This window comes from Rhinolophus sinicus, linkage group LG03 (assembly GCF_036562045.2).
Source record: "Rhinolophus sinicus isolate RSC01 linkage group LG03, ASM3656204v1, whole genome shotgun sequence".
NCBI classification, from domain to species: Eukaryota; Metazoa; Chordata; class Mammalia; order Chiroptera; family Rhinolophidae; genus Rhinolophus; species Rhinolophus sinicus.
In genome coordinates, this window is record NC_133753.1 from 79,115,442 (window position 1) to 79,130,681 (window position 15,240).

General features: G+C 36.9%; 1 protein-coding gene and 1 pseudogene across 3 annotated transcripts in view; one reads left to right on the plus strand and one right to left on the minus strand.

Annotated features, from left to right (window-relative positions):
• NUBPL (NUBP iron-sulfur cluster assembly factor, mitochondrial) overlaps window positions 1-15,240 on the plus strand; it is a 196,146-nt gene that overhangs the window by 125,882 nt on the left and 55,024 nt on the right. The gene's annotated exons all lie outside the window — the stretch shown is intronic.
• On the minus strand, window positions 753-2,314 carry LOC141570455 (cell division cycle-associated protein 3 pseudogene; annotated as a pseudogene).

A 15,240-nucleotide genomic window follows, 5' to 3' on the forward strand; every position in this document is an offset into this window, starting at 1 on the left:
AATACTTTACAGATAAATGCATACAGTAGATGAAACTGTATAATTATGAGATTTTTCTCCTTTGTAAAAAACAGAGAACAATATATTTTGTTATAAACATGCAAACACTATACACACACACACAATGTGTGTGTGTGTGTGTGTGAGTGTGTGTATCTCCAAGTAAGTGTTGTCATTCAAAATAACTGCTTAGGGAAGTTGTTCGTAATGGTTGCTGAATAAACTATGTTTTATTCGTAAAATAATTTTCATCCTAATATTTATTATTGGAGATACGTATATGATGCAAAGACTGGTACACTTCCTCCTTTTGTCCTCAGGCAGCACAATATGGGCCGCAGAGTTAGGCTGATTTTGCCATGGCCAAGGTGGCTCCTCTCACTACCCTCCATGTGTGGCATATGGGAGTCTTACATGGTGGCCTTTCCACCAGAAACATGCCACCCTCTTCTGCTTCTCTTTTGCACTATCTCCTATTAAGTGCTTCAGATCTAGAAACTTCTTCAGATTTGGCTCTTTGCCAGGACACATTTTATTCTTAGTGAATTTGCCTTTTGTTCTTTTGTTTATTCCTTCATTTATTTTTGTATTCAATTCAGGTTTATTGTGGCTTGTCATGTGGATAACACTAGCTTTGAGATTATATGGAATAATACAGAGATGAGTATAGCTTATTCACTTATTCCAGGAATGTTGCCCTTGATAATTTCACTTCAGGCTTTCTCTTTTGGAATTACCTTTAGAGTGAGTTTTTAAGTTACGTGTGTGCCCACGTATTTATAGTTCTGTGGTAGTTCAGGAGGAGTCAAAGAAAGCAAGCCTTTCCTTAGTCTCCCAAGGGAAAGAAAGAGTGAGAGAACACAGAATATCACGGGACTCCTGGTTAACCCAGTGCTAGGGGTACGCAGAGCCTCGTTCTCTACCGAGGGAAACTGCTGATTTTCCTTGTCATGGTCCTGGCCTTGCTCCCGTGCTTCTCCAGTGTTATAAGTCGTCCAGTTCCCAGAATGCTCCCTTCCTTTAGTTCTCTAACATTTTCACTCAGGGGAGACCACTTACCTCATGGTCCTGGGGGAGTTGTCATCCTGCAGGATGGTAAGGGCAGATCTCCCTAGTACCTTGCTGTTTGTTGTGCTTAGAACCTGAAGATAAGGGAGTTTCAGGGTCTCTCAAGAGCTTGTCTGAGCCCTGCTGGCCACAGGGTTTTCTGTGAGCTGTCTTGTTTCCTCCTGGGATAACACCTGCTTGGGGGGAGCTCCGTATGACTCAGAGGTGGCCTCTGGTTCTCAAGGCTCGGTGCCCACAGGGAAGTCCAGTTCAGATGCAGGTGCCTCTGGGGTGCAGAATAGGCTCTAGGGGAAGATTTGATTTGGGGATTTCAGGCTCAAATACTTCACTCAGCTGTTTCACCAGTGTGCTCATGGGGCTGTCTTTGCTGCTGGCTTCAGGGGTATCTGCAATCCCAAGGGTAGGAGAGCATTGGTCTCACTCCTGGGCCTGACTACCACCCTCCAGCTGCTCTTCTGGTAGATTGAATGTGGGATTTGCATCTAGAGAGAAGTGGGCAGGATGCTGGCACTAAGTGACTAGGATCTGCCATTCAAGCCAGGTGTACAGTGGAGGACTCCCTGGAGTGACTGCAATGCTCTTGACTGGAGCCATCTCAGCCCGGAGCAGTAGGGCAGTGCGAGGCTGAGGAGAAGGTGCTGGGTCTCCGTTCCATCTTTGGGTGCACAGCAGCTCTCTAGTTTGGTGACTGATGATGCTATTTAACCGTTCTCCCATTAAAGGACATTGAAGTTTGAACCGCGTTTTCTTTATTTAAAAAAATCTTGTACTGAGCATTTTTGTATATGAGGTTGCACTCTTTTTGGATATATAATTTCTGTTTTTATTAATTAGTCTACTAAAGCATGGATTATGAGTGTGCATAAATGTATGTGTGTAAGGGCTAAGTGAACCAAATTATTCTTTGTGAATTTAATGTTTTTCTAGGTGACTTTACATTGCACTAAGTTTTTTGAAAACTAGTTGTTTTCTTTTTAAAATTTTTTTAGTGAGAAACTTTAAGTTCTACTCTCTTAGTAAGATTCAGTTGTGCAATGCAGTGTTATCTACAGGTGAGCTACATGATCACCATGTTTTACAACAGATCCTCAGACCAAATTCATCAAACAGCTGAAAGTTTAACAACCTCTCCCTATTTCCCCACATCCCAGCCCCTGGCAACCACTTTTCTATTCTTTGTTTTTATGAGTTTGGCTTTTTTTTTTAACTTCACTTAACATAATGCCCTTGGGGTCCGACCATCCATGTTGTCGCAAATGGCAGGATTTCATTCTTTCTCATGGTTGAATAATATTCCATTGTGTGTGTGTGTGTGTGTGTGTGTGTGTGTACATATATATCTATATCTATATATCTATATGTACATATCACAACTTCTTTATCTATTCATCCATTGACAAACATGTTGTTTCTGTATCTTGGTTATTATGAATGATGCTGCAATAAACATGGGAGTGCCGATATCTCTTTGATATCCTGTTTTCATTTTCTTTGGATATATACGCAGAAGTAAGATTGCTGGGTCATATAGTAATTCTATTTTTAATTTCTTGAGGAACCTTAATACGGTTTTCCATAGTGGCTGCCCCAGTTTACATTCCCACCAATGGTGCACAAGGGTTCCCTATTATTCACATCCTCGCTAACACTTATCTCTTTTCTTTTTGATGATAGCCATTCTGTGAAATGGTATCTAATTTGGTTTTGATTTGCATTTCCCTGATGATTAGTGGGTGATATTGAGCACCTTTTCATGTACCTGTTGGCCATTTATATGTCTTTGGAAAAATGTATTTTCAGTTTCTCTGCCCATTTTTTTAGTCAGATTGTTTGTTTTTTTGCTGTTGAATTGTATAAGTCCTTTATATATTTTGAATATTAGCCCTTTATCAGATATATGATTTGCAGATATTTTTTTCCTTTTAGTAGGTTGTCTTTTTGTTTTGTTGATTATTTTCTATGCTGTGCAGAAGCTTTTTAGTTTGATGTGGTCCCACTTGTTTATTTTTGATTTTGTTTCCTTTGCTTTTGGTGTTAAATCCAGAAAATCATTGCCAAGATCAACATCAAGGAGCTTACCCTTGTTTCATCTAAGAGTGTTACAGTTTTAGGTCTACTTTCAATTCTTTATTTTGAGTTGATTTTTGTGTATGGTATGAGATAGGGGTTCAGGTTCACTCTTTTGCATATGGCTGTCCATTCTTTTATTGAAGAGGCTATCCTTTCCCCATTGCATATTCTTGGGGAACCACTTTCTTAAATTTTTAAAAAAATAGAAACATATCAGAAAATTTATAATTCTATAATTGCCCAGAATGAAATTGAATTGTCACAGAGAGTTTTTCAGGAAGAGGACAGAAGTCCTGTGTTTTCAAAATGCAGGGTAAAGGCATCTTGTAAAAATCAATTTTTCTAACTATTTTGGAGCATAAGGTTATTATGCATAGGCCGTTAGTCAAAAGTAATACTACTGGATCAGTCATAGCTCAGGAAGTTTTTTATTTAAGTAAACTCAAATAGTTTTTAAGATGTGACAGGATCCAAGCAATTGAGTATAAAAATAAAGTTAGAATGAGTAGTTCTTAAAAGAGCGCAGATACCCTTCTTGTAGCTTCATGGGTAGTTGGGTTTTCTTTCAGTTTGACAGCCCTAAGTAGACAAGTCTGCTTCTCTTATGTAATCATGCCTATAGCACCTGCTAGTGTAGAATCCAGGGCCTGCAGACTACCCAGTAACTGCCAGTATTGATTTTAAGTGTTTCATATTTCTATGACTGACTGTGTCACATGACAAATTTCAGTGAATTCATTTGTCATGAAAAGCAGAGGACAAATTTAGGAGCATTGATGAAAGTTTCATGTGTAGAGCTTTGTTACCACAATTACTTGGTAATCCAGATAATAGCTTTTAAGAGATGTGTTGACCCTGTATATAGGGACTTCTGTGGTCCACACTGCTAATGGGTCTGCAGTAGCCCCCCTCCATTAAGGGAAGTCAACGGTCAGGCTTTTATTTTTACAACAAAACGTTTTGGCATTTAAACATCTGATTTTGGAGTACATGAGTTTTTCATTCACAGATTTTTGCTGCTGAGTTTAGGTTATAATGTTTGGACAAATACCTGTCACAAGCCTTAGATGATTGCTGGTTGGAATTGCCTAGCTGAGGAGAGCTAACCAGTCATTCTTGAGTTTTCTTTATAGATCAGTTGTGTAGCTCATCTTCATAAAACCATCAAAATGTTGTGCTCTGAGCTTTCATCAAGCGTCTGTGTAACAAATATTTACGAGGTCTGACAATTAAGTTTGTGAACTTGTTGCAATGCTGTTGCTAACCTTTTTTTGATATCAGAGGGATTATTCACTATGAATTTGTACCAAGTGGACGAACAGTTAACCAAGTTTACTATTTGGAAGTGCTGAAAAGGCTGCGTGAAAAAGTTAGACGACCTGAGCTTTTCAACAAGAATTCATGGCTCTTGTATCACGACAATCAATGCACCAGCTCACACAGCACTCTCTGTGAGGGAGTTTTTAGCCAGTAAACAAATAACTGTATTGGAACACCCTCCCTACTCACCTGATCTGGACACCAATGACTTCTTTCTTTACCTGAAGATAAAGGAAATATTGAAAGGAAGACATTTTGATGACATCAGGACATCAAGGGTAGTACAATGACAGCTCTGATGGCCATCCCAGAAAAAGAGTTCCAACATTGCTTTGAAAGGTGGACTAGGTGCTGGCATCGGTGCATAGCTTCCCAAGGGGAGTACTTAGAAGGTGACCATAGTGGTATTGAGCAATGACGTATGTAGAACTTTTTGTAGGATGATTTCTCAAACTTAATTGTCTGACCTGCTATACCTCTTCTTCATCGGGAAGATGATGGAAGAGGAATAGGACAGTGGGGATGTAGGTAATTGTAGTCGAAAGTCAGTAAATTATGTGTAAAGAATGTGGGCTGTGGTGCCAGAAAGTCAGTACCAGTAGCTTTGGTGGGGGAAGGATATGGATGGTCTCTTTAGACTGTGTGCGTTTTTTTTTATTAAGACATTTATTGGGTCTTTATGTACCTGGCACTGTGCTTGGCCTGAAGATACAAAAGTGAATAAGACTTGTCCTCTGTCTTTGAAAGAGAGATCAGTATTTCATAGGAAGACAGTTTGACTCTATTGTTAGTACACATTTCTTCCATTTTTTTTGGTTTGTTCTCAGGATTTAGCCTTAGTTTTCTCAGGGTTGGTCTCTCCCCCCTGCCCCAATTTCTATGTTTTTATGTGTCATTTATTGGGGAGTTGAGAGAGAGAGGAGATATTGATTGATTGAAGCCATTAGCTAACTTACAGTTTATGTTGGAAATCTGCATCTATTTCTTTTCTCTGATATATTGTCCTGTACATTAATATTTTAGAATTACTGAGAGTATACTCGATTCAAGGAGTTAATTTCTTCCATCCAGATAGGCTTGCTTTCTAATGCCAAAGTAACTTGGTCAGAACCTCAACCTTTAATTTTATTTGTACATTCATAGCTAGTTTGCTGTTTTAAATACAAGAATCAAACATCAGACTGTGTCTGTTTTGATGCTATCTTGCGAAAGTATGTATTCATCATATAAAATAAAATTATTTCTTCAACTGGAAAAGAAAAAAGAATTATCGTGTTAAGATGTGACTTGAAATTCACAATCTGATTAACATTAGTCTAGTTGGTATCAAAGATTTTTAAACTGACAGCCATGATGTTTGAAATAAAAATGACTTATTTCGACATTGGTCCTGAAACTAAGGCAAAGTAAATATATTCCAAATAGCATATGTTTATCATTAACATCTTATTTGAGAAACCATAGCTTACTAACTAGAGTTAGTTTCCATATAGAAAACAGGTTTGTATTGAGTCTTACCATGATCCAGTTATTTTCCTTCTATTTCATGGCATGGCTTACACTTCCTCTTCCAGCCTACATTCTGTTATGTATGTGTCACTGGAGGCAGAGATAGATCAGGCAAAATTGAGTGCAAGTCCTATTGATTTATAGTTTTTTGGCATAATTTGTATTTGAGAAGGATATGATGATACTTCCCTAAGCAATATTAATATTCCAATTTTATTGATAGCAAACTGAGGTTTAGGAAGGTGACTTTTAGCAAGTTTACAAGTGATGTGCTAATGGGTTTGTTTATTGCCTTCCTATCCCTGCTCTGTGAGGGCAGGAACTTCCGGTATCTTGTTCACTGCAGTGTCCCAGTGTCTATTGCAGTGCCTGGCACATGTAGATATCAGTATTAACTTCTGAGTTAGGGTTAAACTCCGTAATGGTTATCCTCTGCACCCACTTATTTATGCTCTGGCTTTAAGCACGTGTATTAATGTGTGATCTGCAATAGATAGATATGAAGACAGCAGATACCTATTCAGGCAAGAACAACTTCTAGACACACTGCCACATCCACTTGCTCATCAGGGTACAAGATTATTGTGAACAAGCCTAGATGTAACGACCAATGTGCTTAAATGAGAATAAAGGAACAGCTGCTTATTTAATGGTCTTTTAATGAATGCATAAAATTCAGTCCTTTTTTCTATTTCTCTGCAATTTAGTGCTCTTAGGTTTCTTAGCTGTCTTTTGGGTAATTCTGAAGTTATAATATAGTTTAGAAGTTGGAAAATGTGGAAGTGGAGGTGGGAATTAGGTTGTTTTATGTGTTTATTTTTTCCCCAACCCTCAAATCTTTCCCACCTATATCTGTATCATCTCTATCTGTATTCTCATACATGTATTTCTTAATCTTTCTCAAAATCCTTTGTGTTAAAAGTAGTTATAGCTAAAAGCTGCTGCATTGTTTAATTCTCACTAGGAAGTCACTTATGACAGTAAATTTATTGTTTTCTGCTTTGTACATGACAGGTCTGCTTAACAGCAGCAAGACGCAGGTCACTAAAATGTAGAAATTTAAAATCTACTCAAACAGCAGATGTGACTTCTTTTCTGCTCATTTCTTAGTCCTTATTTTTAGTCATTTACATATTTTTAAATTGTATTTTAACCAAATGTTTTTCTGCTTAGTTTTACTCATGAGTAATTTCCCTTTAATTTGCAAAAAAAAAAAAAAAGCCATTTAACATGGCTTATGTCATCTAAACATATGGCAAAGATATTTTAAAATTATTTGTTCAGATCATTTTGGAATGTGGTGACCTCAGAAATGAACAAATATTTTCTTAGTATTTGGTTGGAAGAATAAACATGGTATGCTCGCCGAGAGAAATTTTAATTTTGACTTGTATGATATGACAAGCTTTTTTTAAAGTAACTTTTTTCAATGTAATGCTACTACTTAATTACCTATTTTTAAAAAGATACATAATCTCATTTCCTCTTTGGGAAAATAAACCTCTATAGAACAGTTAAAGGTTGTTTTAATTGTTCCTATTCTGCAGAATATGTTTTGGGCAAATCGTTTGATTGCTGAGATTTAGTTTTGTTTTGTTTTGTTTTGTTTTTTTAATCTGTAAAATAAGAACATTGGGCAAGATAATCTAGAGCCCTTTCTAGCTCTAAAATTCTCTATTTATACCATTTTAAGATGAAGACAGAGAGGCACAGAAAAGTTAAGCAGCTTGGCTAAATTCAAGCTATAAATTAATAACAAAACCTTGATGTCTGATTTTCTGATTAATGTGTGTATTGATACTTACACACAACTCTTATTTTATGCCTATTACTGAAACTTTGCTGATTTCTTTCCTTATTGAAGATATAGCAGTTGACAAAAATTGTGTTACAGATCTAATCCTTTTTATTTTTTAAAAGAGCAAATATATTTCTATAGTCTCAAATTAAATTCTTGTAATTTAGTAGATGCTTATTAATATTTTAAAAAGGGGGAGGTCTTATAAATAGTAGTGCCTGTGGCAACTAAAGACTAATCAGCAAACAAAGCATATCTGAAGTCACATAGTCTGAGTAATGAAGTAAGTCCAAAGTAAACCAATCTCATATGTAGCAAAAGGAAAAATTAAGAAAGATTCTTAGGTAACAATTTTCTTCCATCCTTTTATTGATCCAAAATTTGTATTTGAGTGTGTGGTAAGCATCTGAATGATTCAAGCTTTCTTTTGTTGGCTGAGTATATCCCTATCATGAATGTTTATGGAAGTTTTGTATTAGTTGTCAACCTTTAAGGGTTTGTGATTGAATCCCTTCCCCACTCCTCACCTCAGTGGCAGTTTTCTCAACAACTTTTCCAAAATGCATCTATTTTGTAAATTATGAAGTTTTATAAAGATATAACACATTAACTCCTAGATGAGCTATAATAGAAAGAGGGATTTTAATATATAGAAAGAGGATGGCAGTCAGAGTAGATTGTAGTTCAATACAAATTTAAGTCTAAGTTCCTTGCAAAATTCAGCCAAATTTCTAAAGGAAATATGATCATTTTATAAAATAAATTGTTAAATGTGCCGAGTAGCTTTTAGCTTTCTTGTTCTTATATAAAGTGTTCCCCCCTTTAAAAAAAGAAAAGCTTGTTTTTTCATTTTGATATTTTGGATAAAAATGCTTTTTATTTTTTTCTGTGAGGAAATCCCTCACAAATATTTTCCAATTTACACAAACAGATCATAGTTATACTTTCTTTCCTTTTTCTTTTTTAAGTAATTGGAAGAAACCTTAGTAATCATCTAATCTAAAACATTTTATTTTACAGATGAGAAAACTGAGGTCCAGAGAGGTTAATTGGCTATCCCATGGTAATATAGCTACTTAGTGACACAAATGATTGGAATTTAGATATGCCAATTTCCCAGACTAAAATTCCTCTATTTAATGAATAGATATCTGGATTCTTGCCTGTACCCAGATAGATTTATAGTCTTGATTTTTCCCCTTTCCAGTGCTGTTTTTTTAAAAAAAATCATAATAATTAATGTCTGAATCAATTTAAAATCCCAAAGCTACATTATAATAGCTCCTACTTAAAATATAACTGCATATGGAGCTACAGTTTTTCTCAGTTGGTTTCCTGTTCGATACGATTTAGATCTTTAAAGTTTTAGGATAAAATCTACTGAGCCAGTTTCAAAAATATCATGTTCAAAAGCTGTAGGTATTTTTAAAAAATCTTTAAAGTGTTTTTTTTTTTTTGGTTCTTAGTCTTTATCGGTTATTTACTTTGATTTAAACTATTATACCACATGATTTTCTTGTGTTGATGGTTGATAGAATGGTACTTATTGATTTGAAACAAAACCAGGATTCAATGGTGGATTGTTGGAAATTAAAATATTCTTTAACATCACAAAGTCAGGAAATTTATAGTCAACATGTCCATGGTTACTAGGACCCTTGCTTTATAAAATAAAAGACTCTTAAAGGATCATGTACAGAAAGAATGCTGTGTCATACCATGAAAAAAACAACAACTCAGAAGTAATGGAACCATCAGTGTAATTAACCAGAAAAGGAAAAAAGTTAAAGGAAATGCATGATTCTTCTATTTCTTATATTATCTAGTAAATAATTTTCTGTGAATCTACAGACTCTGTTTTATACAGCAGCCCCCCTTTGTGGGGATGTGTTCCAAGACCCCCAGTGGATGCCTGACACCGCAGATAGTACCACACCCTATATATACTGTGTGTTTTCCTACACGCACATCCCTATGAGAAAAATTTAATGTATAAATGAGGCACAATAAGAGATTAACAACAATAACTAAATAAAATAGAACAATTATTACAATATATTATAATAAAAGGTATGTGAATGTGGCCTGTCTCTCAGAGCAGTCGTGTTGCTCAAGTTCTGTGATGTCCTCAAGAACCATCAAAACCACTGGGCAGTGATGATGGGTTTTCACTGTGGGGCTCCATGCAGCTTCTATGGTGTCTCTAATCCTGCCCCTTGAGGACCTTGAATCCTCCCAAATACAATATTATTTCTAGGATTTTTTTAAAAGAGTGTTATAGTTTTCCCTATTAAAGAGAATACTACATATCTCAATATATTTTATGAACGCTCCCAAATTAGGTTAGTAAAGTGATTTGTTATTCCTACTGGAAAAAGAAATTCTGAAGCTTCAGCCCTTAGATGTATAGGGAGAGTTTTTATTTTTTAATTTCTTTCAGTAATTAAAAGAAATAGCAATATCTTGATTCTCAGGCAGATTTGTAATTAATATTTTAGGCCTTTTTAGTAGCAGTCCTGTCCTTCACTAACGTCTGCTTCCTAGGTTATGAACATATAAGCAGTTGGCCTAAAGCAGGCCTTTAGAGAACCTAGAGAGCTGTTCCCAAAATTAACTGAAATATTGTTACTTTTGTGGTAGCATCATTATTTTTGTACGGTAAGGTTTTACTCTTTCAGTTGTATTGTGGATTTTCATGGGCATCAGTGAGCGGTCCTGGGAACTGGATAATCTTTTAAACAGCATTTCAGAAACTAGGTATAGCGTTACCAAAGATTGACCCATGTATCAGCTTTTGGATAAGGAGTCCTTTGTGAATCGGTGCTGTCTGCAGGCTGTCAGGGCCAGTCTGCTCTATACCTCTGCTAGAACAACTAAGGAAATGGGAGCCGACGATAAACGGAAAGATAAAGAGTGAAGTTTCTCTTCTTTTCTCTCTCAAAACATTACTGCTATCACTTGGGTGGGTAGTGACTTTGAAGGGATTTAGTCAAGTAATCTACCCCCCACCTCACCCCCTGCCCCTTCTCCTATAGAAGAGAAGACATTTGAAAATGGATTCGAGAACTTTATCATCTGAAAAAAAATGAAAATATTAGGGAAGAACATTGCCATCATTGTTGTAACTTGAATGATGTGTTCTCATTTTATAACTGGGTCAGCTGTTGTCAAAACGATCTCAAGGATTAAGTTTAGTATATTTTGTTGCATCCTTTACTTTCACAAGTCCGTAGGCTATCAACGCAAGTAGAAATTTTTTTGTTATTCAGATTTTTATTATGATATTGATATTAAAATAATTTCACTTTTGTAACCATTTTCTTCTTGCAATGAAAATAAAATGTTGCGTGATTTTATGACTAGTTCACTGGGCAGAGCAAAAACTATGGTTTAGACTTAAAAGCACTTTATGTTCTATTTCAGATTTGTATTGTATATGAAAGGTGCCTCACATGGCAAAAATTTTAATTTTAGTAGTATAATAAAATTGTAAGTGGCAACTTGACTCATAGAATCACTCAGGGGGTGTTGCGTGAACACCGTTTAGGCGTTATGGAGAGGACTGGATGTGGAGAGGGAGTCCAGAGATGCATAAAGGATGGTGTCGTCCATCAGGGAGCTTACATTGATGCGGGGAGATAGTGAAGTATAAAAACAATTGCTCTGGAACTCTTAGAGCTTGAAAACCCATTCAAACCCTGGAAGTTAGTTGAATCAAAAATCTTAGGAGCTTGGTCATTTGTCTGACAGTTTGGCCATGGGTCTGAAACAAGGTTAGCTGCATCTTCTTTGCCAGTACAGTAGTGGCATGCTTTCAGTTCTGGGACTGAGCAAAGTACAGGTTGTGTTCTGTTTGCTCTTAGTATAGGGCTGTGCCTAACGGGGGGTCGGAGAACCAAGAAGTCAGGACAGATGGCAGAAATTAGGTATCGGGTAGAAGTAGCAACAGATACTTGGCCAAGGTCAGACACAAGGACACTACTTTGAGAGCTGCTAATTATGAGTCAAGTCTATTCAGTCAGTAATTAAGAGCAGACAGGAAGGAAAGAGGCAATGTCTGGCCCAGCCAAACTTCCTTTAAGAATTTGCCCTATCACTTATGGAATATTCCAAGCACCATGTGAATGGGCTGCCTGGACATGCCCACTTTTAAATGATTCAATCTAGATTTTGTCCCATTTCTCCTGCTTCATGATTGCTGTTTATTCTTTAGCTGCACCTTTTTTTTTTTTTCCCCCCTAGATGATTAATTCTTCTGGGATTCTACTTGGGCTGTAGCATAGCAGGCTGCAGCTCTGCCTCTCTTTCTCCTCAATGATTTTCCTCCCAGATTCCCCAAGGCCCGGGGTCCACCCCAACTGCTGTTATTTTCACTAGGCTCACGTTGGCCTTGCTAGCAGACCTGGGATGGCTGGGACATTCTAAAATCGAGAGAACTGGAACTTCCTGGCAGCCAGTATATTTCAGTGTTAGTATTAATAAATGCTATAAAACTGGAACTCAGATACTGATGTCAATTCAAGTCAGCAAGCGGAATGCCTACTGTGTGTGGGGAAGATGCCGGGCCAGGTTCTTTTTTCCAGATAGTTTAAATTCAGTTTAAGGGTCATTTGAAATTAACTGCCTTAACAGGGAAGTATTTTTAGTTCCTTGGAACCTTAATAGCAGTTCTTTTTTAAGAAATTGGAGCCAACGTGATAAATATGATTAAATGCCAAGGAACAACAATGATAAATTGTCGGCACCAGTCATTTGATGTTCTCTGAAACAAAGAGACCTTGTCAGTCTGCCAGTGCCGGGAGTTTCACTGCAGAGGATAGAAAATGAAACGTGTCCTGTATCTTTTTTTTTTTTGTAGATAGTTTCATAGATGATGGTCATGGGTAACTTTGAGGTAACTATTTTTCAAACCCTGGAAGCCTATGTTGAAAATGAACTACTTTATGTTCATCATTTTATCATTCTCTTAAAATGTGTCATTAAATCAGTAGCAAGTACTAGTGTTTGAGAACTATCATAGAATCCCCAAAAGACAAGTCAATATCTAATGTCAGATACTATTCATGTTTTGAAGAAAATCAGTCAGAGAAGGAGGGAGATTGATGTTTGGGGGTGCTGTTTTAGACAGGCTCTACTGACTTCCCAGCTGTGCTTTGGATGAGCCAAGCATATCCCCTCTTAGGGCCTTTGCATTTACTCTTGCTATGCCTGGAATGCTTTCCTTCAGATAACTGCATCAGTTACTTTCTCACTTCACTCAGGGCTCTGACCACCCAGGCTGAGGTAGCACCTTGCACCATTCCATCCTTTTTTTCCTCCTCTTCAAGTATTCTTTACCATCTGACCTTGGGAACTGAGGAGATTCAAAGAAATTCTTTGGTAAATCCTTTGCTGTCTGAACTCTTGCTACTTGCTTTTTGATAATCAGGAATTGAGGAGATTTAAAAAAACAATACTTCTTGCTATTTCATCTGGATACCTGAATCAGGAACCAAATAATTTTGGACAGTAAGAGATACTTGTTTTCTTCACAGTTTTACTCTCTGATTTGTCTTTCTTTTTGTCTGTCTGTCGCCTTCACTAAAATGTTAGTTCCATGGTGGCTGGCACGTTGTTTTCCTCACTGCTCTATCCCGGTCACCTGTAACAGTGCCTGGCACTAATTGATCCTCAATTAACATGTGTTTGGGATGGCTGGTTAGCTGAGTTGGGTAGAGCATGGTGCTGATAACACCAACGTTGCGGGTTCGATCCCCACGTGGGCCACTGTGAGCTGCGCCCTCCAAAAACAAAAACAAAAATCAATTAATACGTGTTGAATAAATGTGTTAATACATGAATGTATCCATTTAACTCAATATCATCTAAAATTTAATTTAAAAAATATATGGTTATATAGAAAAGGCTTATTTCACATTGTTAAGTTTTAAGGAACAGAATATGGAATTATATACATAGTATGATTTCCACTTATTTTAAAAAAATTCTCGAACCTTTGCATGTGTTCATTTATTCATTCATTCCTTGAAAGAAAAGTTATTAAGTATCTCCAGTGTATCTATTCTGTCTTGGGTATTCTAACTCAGCTTCAGTTTCATGAGAAAACAGATAATGAAACAACAGTAAATGAATGCCACCCTTCTCCTCACTCACTGTTCTCTACCGTGCTTCCCCCCAAAGAAGACCTAACCGGAAAACAAGCCCTAGCATGATTTTTCAGGATGACATCCCCTGAACATAAGCCCCAATGCGTCTTTTGGAGCAAACCTTAATATAAGACCCCTTCTCATTTTCGGGGAAACACAGTAGCTATGTTGATCTTCGTTCAATTTATCACACTTACTAACCACTTTCTTTGCACAGGTTATTTCATTATGTGCTTCATAGGTGTTTCCTTCTATATTATAAATTTTGTGAGGCTACGAACCATGATACCATTTAATTATCAATACTTAGCTCAATGCCTAATATACAGTAGGTACCCAATAAACATTTGTTGAATGATTGAATGAATGAATGATTGGGAGAAGTACATAGTAGGAACACCATAATCTAATCTAGAAATTAGAGGAAGTAAATTTCAAGAGGGATCTGAAGAATAAGGAGGAATTAGCAAGTGAAGAAGACCAAGCAGTGTTCTGGAGCTTAAGCTTAGACTTTATCCTAAAAGCAACAGAAGAGTTTTGAACAAAAAAGTGGCACTATCAGACTTGCATTTTAGATGGACCATTTTTCACTGGTGCTGGGAACAGATTAGATGGGCAATGCTGGAGCAGAGAGTTTGGTTCAGAGGCTTTAGTGACAGATGGTTGTGACCTCTGTTGGGTTCTTGGCAGTGGGGAAGAGAGAAGTGGATACAACTGAGAGATTTTAAGAAAGCAGAATGAGTGACTAGGATGGTGAGGGAAAGGGAAGAGTTAAGTGTGATTCCAAGCTTCCGCCTTTGGCAACTGAGGAACCTAAGGCCATTCACTGAGACTGGGGACTCAGGGGGAGAAGCATCTGAGGAGACAAGAGCCTTGGGAGGTACTCTTGGGACCTATCTAAATTGAGGCTCAGCATTGAGGGCTTAGTTATATAGCTGAATTTTTAGGTACAGAACTTAGAAAAATGCCTGGAAAGAAAGAATTATAGTGTTAGATCTCTAGTTATATCTCTAAAATGATCTTAACTTTTGGTTTTCATTATTAGAGTGTTTAATCAAGGAAAAATAATTTTAAAAAATTCTATTAGGATCTGCCATAGGACATACTGTACCAAACCAAATGAAAAAAAACACACACAAAAAACCCAAAGGACAAAAAGCTAAGGCCTTCTTTGATAAAATATGGGCTATTCCCAAAGAAAATAAATGATTGGTCCTGAATAGAAGCCCACTGTGAAATGGGTTCACTGTTAGTATACGCTTGGGGGATGAAAGTGGCATCATTTGGAAATTTAACCTTATTCAGAGAAGGTCTGCTGGAGTCAGGGAC